At 44.0% G+C, this 12,238-nt stretch overlaps 2 long non-coding RNA genes across 2 annotated transcripts; both read right to left on the bottom strand.

The window, feature by feature from the left end:
* Window positions 1-246: 246 nt before the first annotated feature.
* LOC125758799 (uncharacterized) lies at window positions 247-3,123 on the bottom strand. The gene is made up of 4 exons (XR_007416427.1): window positions 3,044-3,123; window positions 2,252-2,310; window positions 1,383-1,464; window positions 247-440 (listed from the first exon to the last, which is right to left on the bottom strand). It is a non-coding gene; the product is annotated as an uncharacterized LOC125758799 (long non-coding RNA).
* A 1,396-nt stretch (window positions 3,124-4,519) lies between these two features.
* On the bottom strand, window positions 4,520-6,392 carry LOC119398012 (uncharacterized). The gene is made up of 3 exons (XR_005184726.2): window positions 6,271-6,392; window positions 5,178-5,259; window positions 4,520-4,614 (listed from the first exon to the last, which is right to left on the bottom strand). It is a non-coding gene; the product is annotated as an uncharacterized LOC119398012 (long non-coding RNA).
* Between the last annotated feature and the right edge of the window lie 5,846 nt (window positions 6,393-12,238).

The raw sequence follows: 12,238 nt of genomic DNA, 5'->3' as shown, positions 1-12,238 counted from the left end.
ACCGTGCGGAGGGTGTAGTGCTTATATTTGCGGAGGGCATTGTGCAATATATGTAGCGTACCCACGCAGCTGTTGCGTCCGCTGTTAATGTCGTGTAGCGAGAAGTGATACAGCGTAAAAAGCCACTGGCGCCAATACCAGGAAAACCGTGTGCGACCAGCGCTGCGTCCTTGATTTGTCGGTCATTCATCTTACTGAAGCGATACCTCATTGTCTTTCGACATCGGCGTGTTTTCTTTATATACGTGTCGGCGAATATGGGATGGCCCGTTTTAAGTACAAACATAAAGAGCCAGGACTAGATTATGCTTTACTGGACACTGCACTAAAAAAGCATTTCTTGTCGGATCTCTCCTTCTCTCATTCCCTCAGATGGAAACTCGTGCCACTGGGCTTCGGACAGATAGGTCATTCTGCTCGTGAGTTGCTCCTTCAGACACCTGAAAGTTGATTTAAAAAGAACAATACATGTAATCAACGTCAACAAAGTCAGCGTTGGATCGATAGCCTCGTCTGATGACAATGCTCAACACCGCTTTAATAATCAGCTATGTTGGGCTAGTTTTCTGTGCATACTTAGTGGGTGGAATCTGGCAAACCAGTTGGACGGGGATGAGGGAGAACAGAGGACAGGTGAGCGTGTGCCATGTGTCTTCCCTTGTTTCTGTCAAAACAGGGTAGAAGTTCAGGAGAAAAATGGAAGCTTGGCCAGATGAATATTCTTGCACACGAGGTGTCGCTTGACCCATCGTTTCGACAAGTGGTATTGCCTTTTTTCAAGACAGCAACTGAAGACAAGACAAGGCCTTGGAGAAGACAAGACGACTTATCGAAACGTTTGCTCCATCGGCACCCCCTGTTCAAGGATTTTTGATCTCGTTCCTGTGAAATTTTTATGCTTAATGCCACCCAATAAACATCGCTGTATTTCTCAGAAGACATTGCAAGTAGCGGTGTGAGCTATAGCATACCTAAACACTTAATATACTTAATCCTTTGCTAGCAGGCAAGCTACCGTGTAGAAAAGTTCTCGCACAAAAATTATGACTAGGGACGACAGACGCACCGTGGTGTATTGCCGTTTTCAATTCATTCCTGTTCCTCGTGGTATCGGTGTCTTGTATGACTACTCACTGGCTGATTTGTGCAAGCCCAGAAGAACGATGACGGCAGTATAACTTTCCTTGACGTGACAAATTATAATTTTTTTAGCCTTCGCATTTATATTTTATGCGCTGTACGCGGTGTTTATAGAGTGACAAAAAGATAAGCCCTGCTTTGCGAAAGCCACATCCCTTAACAAATTTCCTGTTTTATGAATAACATCTTCAAGAACTCCCCTGCTAAGTTCTTATGAGCGTATGTCTGAAGCTTGAACTCACATCTGAACAGCCGTGGGCAGGGTGCTCTGAAGCATCGAATTGGCACCTGAACGCAGCGTTGACCCAAACGGCAGACTTGTCGCTGCAAAGTGGAAAGCAGACAAAATGGATGTTGTCGTCTTCTTGCAGCAAAGGTGACATCCTCTTGCGAGATATAGCGCACGTTTCTTTTTTCGTTTTGTTTTGTTAAAGTCATTGCACGTTCCGTGCTTTAAATGAGCACTATACATGCCAAGAATAAATGAATTAAATGTAGAATGTGCTGGCTTCAGAAAATTATTTTTACGGGGAATTACTAGGTGGCACGATTATTCCCCTTCAAAATTTACTCAGTACAGTCAGCAGCAATTGGGTGCTTAGTAACTGGGAACGAGAGTTAGAGACGGGGTATTCAGTTGGAATTAATTATTACGCAACCCCGATGTTGCTGCGCGGTGCAACTTAAAAACCATTTCTACGCACCGGAATTATCGCAGCACCGACTGCTATCCTTCTGCCGCAGCAGTGACAACCTCACCTAACGATCACTTCCAAGATCTAAGCACTGCAGCTGCAAAAATAAAATATTAATAATAAATAGAGGGGGGGGGGTGCTAGTTCTGTCAAGCTCTAGTTATCTGCTGCAAAACCTATTCGTAGTTCAATTATATTTTTTTTGCTATGGGCACCGCAGCTAGAAGGAATATGGCTAGCTAGGTAGACTCTAGAGGAATGACTCCGTGCCTGAACAGTCAGCATTGTGCTTAAACATGGACTTCTGCAGTGTGACTTATCGATGAGTATGGATTTTTCTACCACCGAAGTCCCACTGTGCCAACATGAACCCCTGAAATTTATCATAAATTGCAGAATGCTCGAGGCATACTTACGCCGCATCTACGACCACGCAAACCGCGTCCAGGAAATCCCTGAGCATCCGCCAGCATTGCTGCAATGAAGAAGCATCGAATTCGTGTTCGTCATATAATGACGTGAAATGTGTATATAATGGCGTCGTGTGAGTGTGTCATAGGTGCGGCGGCTAAATTCTTGTATGCCTGCACTTGTCAATAAGCGTTTCTTTCGCCTGTACTACACATCACCTAATGTACTGCCTAATTATGCATGGGTTTAGCAACATTTTTATGTTGTAAAAATCATCAAGCACTAAGCAAGATCACTCCGTTAAAAATAACTTCAGTCTTAATCGTTGTACTTGTAGACGTTGCAACGGAGACGCAGATTCCTTAAGGAGCTTTACATACTTTCCAGTGCAAACGGCAGAGAGCGAAATCACAACTTTATTTTGCCATCGACAGTACTGTATTGTTCGGCACGACGCAACGTCAATGGCGCTTTATTCTTTATTTGTAGACATTAAACACGTTCGGTAAACTTTCGAGAATGAGGTAAACACCTCTAATGGAGAGGGCAGTTACAAAACCGCGTTGCCATTGAAAACCACTGTCATGGCTCACTTAACCTTTAGTAGCTACGCGTTCAGATAAAATGATGCATAACAGAATGTAATTAGCCTCTGTATTAATTAAAAAAATAGTTCGTTCTTGCCTCCTGGGCAAACAACACTGTGAATGTATGAGGTTCAAGCTCAGACAGCTAACAAGTAAATACATCACACGGGAACGCGACCTCTATTTTACTTTGTGCTTAAATAGACTCACCCGAAGACAGCAGAACGACGGCGAGAACGATACACAACTTCTTCATGGTTTATCACAGCTCGTGACTTTGGAGAACTCTCGAGCGACGACGCGAGTGCGAATGATATTTATTCCACGCGCGAGCCGGACGTTATAGTCACGTGCACGGAACCGTTGAACGTCCTGGAGCGCTTGGGGACATCTCATAGAATGCGGGTAACGCATAGCGTCCGGGAAATCTTCCTTATGTTCATCTCTACAGCAACGGTATGGCAATCTCTCGAGACAGCGCCTCATACAAGTGACAGCCAGAGAGAGGCTTCTGTGCGTGGTGTACCGGTGTTAAATCGTGAGGTGTTTAGCCCGTACGCCCATGGCGATATCGCCGGTAACGCAGGCAATCTGAAAGACGCTATGCGCATTGCCGTACTTGCCAGACAAAGGTAACAACTGCTACGCAGAGATAGCCTTAGATGACGACTTCATCGAAAAGCATTGATGCTCGCTGTTTCCTCAACTTGCACATACATTAGTAACTCGTCTTGTACATTTACGGGAAGTACCTTTAGTTTCTACGTAGCGAGCGCGTAGTGAGTCCTCCAAGTATCTATTTATATGCTTTATATATGCGGACATGTCTGTGTAATCGTCCGCTACGCTGGTAAATCGTTACGGTGCTGGACTGCTGACCTGAAAGTCGCGGGTTCGATCCCGATCGCTTCGACAGAAGCGAAGTGCTAGAGGCCCGTGTACTTTGCGGTGTTAGTGCAAGTTAAATAACACCAGATGGTCAAAATTTCCGGAGCCGTCCACTACGCCGTACCTCATAATCATATGGGGGTTTTGGCACGTAAGACCCCAGAGATTATTATTATTATTATTATTGTTGTTGTTGTTGTTGTTGTTGTTGTTGTTGTTGTGTAATGAGGTAAGAATTCTTACGCTTGCGTGCCTAGTAGGGTTGCAAATACACTCCGCCGCAAGTGATTCCGGCTTTTACTTATCGGTATCTGAAGGCCAATTCCAGAAACTATGTTAATTTCCTTGTGCCGATCGTGGTCAGCAGTGACACCAAAGTGACATTCCTTGGGAACCTGCTGTACCTTTGTCTGCACAGGCAGGGACGTAGCCAGAAAAAATATATATTTTTTTAAGGGGAAGGGGGTGTTGGGGGGGGGGGAGGTTCAATCATACGTTATGTATGTTCGTGCGTGCGTTTGTATGTGTGAGTGTATATGACATACACATGCAATTTTTTTTAATTGCTTGGGCGGGGGGTTGATTCCCCAACTGCCCCCTCCGATTTCACAACGGAACGACCTCTGTAACAATGTATTTCGAGCATCGCAATCGTTTCGTGATATTTTGCTGTAGTAAGGTGCGTCGTCACCTTAATTAAAGTTAATGTCTTGAAACTTGAAAAACTGTGAACTAATTTAATTACACCGAGAGCAACTTCACAACATTGCTTATGTATGAATAACCAAAACTGTAGTCATGTTTCTTTTACAGTATTTTATTTTTGCAATCGCAGCGAGGATTCTTGTGGGCGTACGAGTGACACGAGCATGTGGCGGAGAGTCTCTAAACACCTGTGGGAGAAAACGTCATAGGCAATAAGATTCACGGCAACAGTCGTTTTGAACAGCGCAACTATCGTGCGATGCATTGACACAGTAAGTATGTCCATGTAATACGAACATTGCCTCGACTATGGCAAGATATGCGGAAAAAATGTCGGAAGGGTATGCACAATAGGTTTTTAAAGGGGCTCACGGACTCCTGCTACAGTCAGAACGGGCTTTATTGTACTGCAATGCGGTATGTCATATTTTTTGTACATATGAGCTGTGTCGATAGACGATGGCTGTAATTCAAGATTGCGTGTGTCGGCAATGCATTTTGATTCATACAGTAACATGCACTAATCTTCATGAATCGGTACTTCCTTATTTTGCATACTTGATTAGTATTTCTTGGGCTTCTGTGTGGTAGCTGACCTTGCAAATTCAAACGTGCTGTAAAAACCAAGGCGACCCAAGGTTCAATCTGGTGAGTTTCGGCGGTTACGAGCCCCCAAATAACGGAAATCGAACAGTTTGCATCGTTCTGTCGTTTCACTTCGTGAGATATGTTTTCGTGTTAAACTACTCACACGTCGGTAAGGAGATGCAAACTTCGCGGACGCATCCGATTTGGGGCTGCACGCATCGCCTGTTGACCGGGCAGACCATGTTCTGCAAGAAAAAAGAAGAATTTAAATGACGCTGCTGCCGAAGTTGCGATGTCGCTCGGCACACAGTTTCCACTTGCACTGTGCCTGCGCTGTTAAAAATCTCTCACTTTTAAGGATATATGGCGAGTAAGCGATGATGCCTCAAAGCAAGTGACCAGGCTGATTGATTGCCGTATTAAAGTATCGGCGTGCGCAGAGAAAAGAAGGAGGGAGGAGGAGGGGGACATCGGTTACCTCCATCAACATTTGAGGGGGTGCCTGGTCTTCCCCATATTTTTGCTCAGTTGCACCGGTCCCGTCATTGTTTAAAGGACAGGGTTACAGCCATGCAGGTTTTTGACGATAATGGGAGCCGAGGAACTTCAAGAAGTGTTTCCTCTCCACCTTTACTCCTGAGAAGCCGGAAAGAAAAAGCAGGCTGTTGTGAGAAACACACGTCACCACTTCATCTTCGTTTTTGAAGACATTTCGAAGCTAGTTTGCGCTATGAACCGATGTGGGGGCGGGGGGACAATCTGCGGTGAAACTACACTTCCCCCGACAGAGAAAGCGGCCTACGCCTATGTGTTAGAGTGCTGTACCATGATAAAACGACTCTAATGTTCATGTAAAAAAAAGTATACCTTAAACAATAGTGCGGTCTTCCGCCTCGCTAATTTGATCAGCAAGATCACTACTCAGCAGAAATAATCGGAGGTTCATTGGTTAAGAGCACCTGGCAACACACGATTCAATAAAACAACCCTTGCATTAATGTTTAGACCATATCTCGGCATAGAGTCTGCTTGGGTACTTGCTCAATGTCCTCAAGAACTCGCTTAGGGATTCGTCACCTTCCTTTTCGCGTCGTCTGAATTGGCCATTCATGCGGTTTCGGTCATTCATACATGTTTATTTAGTATGAAGCGGCCCTTTCTTTTCTTGTTTTTTTTTTTTTTTTTCAAGCAACGTTCTCATTTTTATTGGCTATCGCAACGCCATCACATGAAGCAAACAACACGTGGCTGCTTACCCCACAGCGTATCCCCCTCACAGTTTCTACTTCCACGACTGCGACAGGATACTCTCTCGTCCGAGGGTAGACATTCGATACACGAGCAGGCTCGTACTGCCTTGCAGGCATCACCTGAGCGTCCGTCCGCAGCACTGCAAGCATTTTCAAACAACGTCATAGTTCTCGATCATAATATCATCGAAGTTACATCTGAAAACGTGCTAGCAGGCCTACATGGATCATGGTCATCCACATGGATCATCCACGTGGATTCCACGTGGATGACTTTCGAGTCTGTTCAAACCAAGAATACAAGTGTACGCACTTGTGCGTTGCAAAACACAGAGTTTCTGAAACTCGCGAAAGCTTACAAAGCGTTCCTACCACAGAACCAGTGAAATCACCGCAAGTCACTAGGCCGGATCAGTTTCGCACTGTGAAGGCTGGAAATGGCAAGCAATGATAACAAATAGAACAAATAACATCTGCAGGCAAGAACATGCGCAGGATAGAAAGGGTTTTGTATTTGTTATCGCTAAGCAGTGAGGATGTTGGTTGGATTCCATTTCTTATTCATGTTTAACTTATTCACGTAATGGCCGCGTCGCGATGAAAGCACTTTCTCCCTGCGTGGAGGGAGCTTAATCGATTCTGCAGGCATTTCCCTTATAAAAATAGATTTAGACAGTCTGTAGACTGTCTAGAAATGGTTTTAGACAGTCTTTAGACTGTCTAAATCTATTTTTGTAAGGGTTTTAATAAAGTTGTTCTCTCTCTCTCTCATTCAAAAATGATGTTTCAGATGGCAAGTATAAGTCAAGCAAAATTTGTTAAATGAGAAAACCAACAATCTGTATGTTTTTTACTTCCAGCAGCAATCTTTATGACCACAACTCCGCTCATTTAATCTGTGGTTATTTTCGCGGCCACACATCTTCACACCTCTTCACACATCTTCGCATCGGTCTTTTTCACACGTCTTAAAATCATCGGGCGATATTAGAACAAGAAACCTGGAATTCATACTCTCATACTACATGTAAGGTGCCCTTCAGCGCTTCAGAAATATTGATAATGATATTCAGGCTTCCAGTAAAGACAAAAAATGCACAAAGCTTTATTTCGGTTCACAGTGTAAACTACAGACCGGGGAATATGGAGTTAATGGTGCTTTAGTACACCTGACCAAGGCCCAACTTCCCTTCGATAGTTCAGGCCAGAGTTGTATGTAACGCGTTACAAGTAATCTTATTACTCATAATCAGTTATATTTTCTTCGAATTGGATAAAAACCAGCGGGAAACACGAACCACAGAGTACCAACTAGCCCAGTCCACCGCCTTGATGTTACATTTTCTTGTCATTTTGTAATATAATTGATTACTTTTTCGAAACTGTAACGTTCTGGGTAATACAATTGCATTTTTTGGTAATTGATTACCAGTAATTAATTACGTTTTTTTACATCAAATTTTAACCAGCCTTCTATGGCAGTTCGAGTCCCGAAAAATATGTGACCGCTCTGTAAGGAGACCCCTTCGTGTCAGATGGGGGTGTCTCTACAGAAACTATTTTTCCACCTTTTTCTTGGTCTTACCTGCAACACCTTACCCGAGCGCCAGTAAGAACGCTTCATACAGGACATAGGCACCATAGTATCGAAGCACTGCGCAACTACGATCTGGGGCGCAAGGTATTCCTACGTTATAATACCGCCCTTCCCTCCAGCGCATGCATTGAGACTGTGTTCAGTGTAACTACAGAACATTGAAGAGTCAGCGACGGCCACTTCGAAAAAGAAATCCCGCTGAAAGCAACGTGTAACACTATATCACAGAAGCTACAGTCTTCACGCGAGCCTCCAGCCTTCTCCCTACCATGCAAGCCACAGCAGTTCGTTGTATTTTGAGTAAACGTGTGTTGTTGTCTTACGGCAAAAAAAATTTGAACGAAAGTATAGCAGAAGTAATCAATTGCATTTGTGTAATTGCTCAGTTACTTTCCTGGGGATTTAACTGACCGCTGTAATCAGTTACATCTTGAAAGGCGTAATTGTAATTGTAATGGGTTACTTATTTTCTGTTATGTGTACAAGTCGGGACCAGGCACATGGAGTTGCAGAATAAAACTAACACAAGTGTTATAAAAGGTTATACTATATTGTACAACGCTAAAATAGAATAATTCCTAGGTTGTCTTTTTTGATGTAGAATAATTAACCATTGATCGGCTCTTTTTGATGTTAACTTACCTGACACTACAAATAGGTGTCCAGGCAATGAATCTACCTCTTTTCGCGACTCGTCTATACAATTGCGCATTTTAATTTCAGTTTCAATTCTAACGTATGCTTTCCTTTAGGTGAACATACGGAGCAGGCCTGCTACATTCGGATGGTGCAAACAAAAGGCTCCATTTTCGAAATGGCAACAACAAATACAAACAATGCAACAACAGCACATGAATGGTCACGTACGAATTTTCTGACAGGAATACGTTTAAAAGATAATATGGACGACGCAAATCTCACGATTGAAACAAAGAGCTTTCCCAGATCTGTAGCTTAAACACGGGGCTCCTAGTTTCCGTGAGAGCCAGAACGGCTAAATGGGTTTGTTGGCGGTGCATATAATCGCCTACTGGTATATAGCATATGCAGCAACGGGAACTGCTACCTTGGGTCTTGAAAGAAAGTTTCTTCAGCTTATGCCATTAATATGGGAAATATCGGCGCCTCAGAAAGCAACACCTTACCTGCTGATGCAAGCACGAACAGCAAAGTCAGGGCGCGTAAGCACATGACGGTTTATTCTAGCGCAACACCGACGGAGACTGGCGCTTGCGGAACTTGCTTATTGTGGATGCGTAGGGCCACCGACCATTCCTGCACTCGGGCCCTCGAAGCCTTTTATTGAACCATAGCGTGACACGGTGTCGCGTGATGCTAGCGTTTTCCCTGCCTTGGACCATAGAAATTTTTTCGCATATATCTACGGAATACGAAAGTTCCGAAGCGTGACGTTCGGCGTCCTTCGAATCCTCGCGGGAGTGCCACAGCGCCGTAGTAACTGCACGCTTTCTCGTGGACTGAGGATTGCATTCCTTGAGTATGACTCATTCAACCGTCATGCACGGTTTTTTCCGCTGCCTCTTTGTCCCATTGGGCTGTAGTAACGCAATATTCCACGGAAAGCTTCGTAGCAGGAAAAGGACATTACTGCAGAGGAACGGATCTTTTTTTTATATCAAATAGAGTGTTAGCCGTTGCCATATCGGAGCTCGTTTTGTTAACAAGGGTATCCAGTACTGGTAGCGAAATGTCAGAATAGGAAGTTTAATGTGAAGATGGTAGTCGGCAGATGGAAACTCAGCGTGCACTAAGTTCCCTAAGTTCCTCAAGTTCCTTAAACAGAGTTAACGTAGCCAGCTAATGTGAGGCACTTTACCTAGGTTTAAGCAACCTATTTCGCACAGCATCGGGAGTTTGTTTTATTTGGCGAGTTTATGTTTTATTTAAAATATTGGGCCGTAATGAAGGCACCAGTCAAATCCATCAGAATTTACTCTTAACCACTAGCCAGTAACGGGAGTGTCACGCATATGCAAAAGGACACAAGGTCCATAATTTTCAGAAGGGTTGCTGTTTGGGGGAGTTGGTGTTCCATAACTGCAACATAAATTATCAGAATACATATGTTTATATTTCTCTCCCCCCCCTCCCTCTCTTCCTTTTCTCTCGTTTTATATGCCTCTGAACAAGCGGCGAAAGGCGGGCTAATTGGTACATGTTTCTAGGAAGGAATTAACAGTGCAAACACGGGATGAAGAAAAGAGAACGCGACGACGGGCGCTGACTGCCAGCTGATTATTTATTGGAACAAACCAAGTGTATATATATATATATGAAAAATAAAAATGTCAGAAGCATGAACAAGAACAAAGATTTGGCGAGATTTCAGACAGGTACGTGACGTCAGATATCGGCTTTCCTTGTCTAATAGTTCCAGAGATGGCGCGCTTACACATTGTTCGCCCCTTTGGCTGATAACAAACGCCTCAGATATCTCCCTGGAGCGCCTATCACGATAGCGCTTTAGCAGGCTGACGTCAGACAAAATTGGGTTGCATCCATGCTTGACAAAATGCGTGGCGAGATTGCTCCCGACAAACGTTTTTTTTAATGAATGAGCATGTTCTCTAGGTCGCTCATTGTCAAATGCCTCTTTCGTGCTATGATTATTGTTTCTTTTGCGTTATGAGCAACTTTCAGTATTCAATGTCTTCATTTTTTTGACAAGTCAAGAGGGAGACGAAGACTAAAGGCTTATGTGCCTGACAAAGGTCCCCGCCTCCAGATACGCATCGACCAATAAGCTGTTTCGACTTGTCTGCAGAGCTAATAATAGTAAAATATCTCGTTCTGTGGCACTGTAGGTTTAATTTCACTCCGTGACAGCTGCAAACGTGGAATCTTGTGTTTATTCAGCTGCCTCAGTCGTGTCTGAATATGCGGAAACCATGTTATTAAATATCAGTTTGCAAACAGCTCAAAACTGCACCAAAATAATACTTTGCTGTTCCACGATGGTCTTATTAGGATGACAGCGTCTACTGGGATTAGCGAGAAAATGAACACGAATGCATAGGTCAGCAAAAAAAAAAAACTGGAGCCCATTGAGACTCGCTGGAGTAATATATCTCGCGCTCACTGAAAGTTTCCTCAACGGACTCACTCGGACTCAGACTCACTAAACTTTTTCTCTCCATAGGACTCATTCGGACTCAAAATCACCACAATATTACTCACCCGAACTCACTCAGACTCACGGCTCGATCTGAGTTTGAGTGAGTCTCAGCGGTTCGACTCATGAGTCCGTTAGCGTAAAATTCGCTTTTTCTACGATGGTGTCAATGCCTTTTAACATAATCGGTGCTCTACATGACGCCTTTTCATCTAGTACTTTTCAAATACGAGTTATCAGTGGTTGCAATCCAGTAAAGACATTGTTATTGAAAGGCACGACTCACGCGAAAAATTTTCAGTCAGAACCTCCCGTGTAAGAGTTTGCAAGTGGAGAAGGGGGAGGGGGTTGAAGGCAACCCCCCCCCCCCCCCCCCCCCCCCCCAATCGCCATCTGTAACTTAAGTCTCTGATCGCTCAATACTGAGCTGGCGTATCGACGCTAGCACATTGAAGCATGTGTGAGTAGACGTGAGTGTGAACGTGAGCCGACATAGCGCTGATAGCAATGCTGAAGTTGAGTAGATAGGACGACAGGTCGCCAAAAAAAAAAAAAGGAGGGGCTCACTCAGACTCACTCAAGAAGTGTATTTTCCGCTTAGGCCTCACTCGAACTCAGTCTCACCAAAGTTTTCCTCAACCAGACCCACACGGACTCGCGCCAACTATTTTTTTTTCTCAATAGTACTCCCTCGGACTCAAACTCGCCAAAATATTACTCACCCGGACTCACTCAGACTCAGATCGAGTCGCGAGTCTTAGTGAGTCTGAGTGAGTCGACTCATGAGTGAGTTGCCGACCTATGCACGAATGTAACAGCGAAACGAAGAGAGAATGACCGCATGATCGTTTGAATTGTTGTTGCCTGTTTTACTAAAGATATGTAGTGAAAAAATTCAGCTGGATGATTTTTACAGGCGTCACAACAGAAAAAGAAAACAGTACAAGCAAGACACAGCGCACAAAAAAATGACGCTAATCTTGTAAACATAATTTCGTTTGTTTTTCTTGTTCCCTTCCTACACTCCTGCCTTTTTTTCTTTTTTCTTTTTGTTCATAATACCAGCTTCATACCCGGCGAGTTGAAGATCCTTCCATAGTACGTACCCTGCAAGCGCTGTAATCGCTTGAAGTCGAGCGTTTCACGAAATTTCGTTTGGTCGGGATGAAACATTAGTGAAAACGTTGATGGACGCCGATCAAGATACAACGGCGAAAACGGAGAGATGGCGAAAATGCACAAAT

This window comes from Rhipicephalus sanguineus, chromosome 6 (assembly GCF_013339695.2).
Source record: "Rhipicephalus sanguineus isolate Rsan-2018 chromosome 6, BIME_Rsan_1.4, whole genome shotgun sequence".
Lineage (NCBI taxonomy): Eukaryota > Metazoa > Arthropoda > Arachnida > Ixodida > Ixodidae > Rhipicephalus > Rhipicephalus sanguineus.
This window is presented reverse-complemented; position numbering and strand designations above follow the sequence as displayed.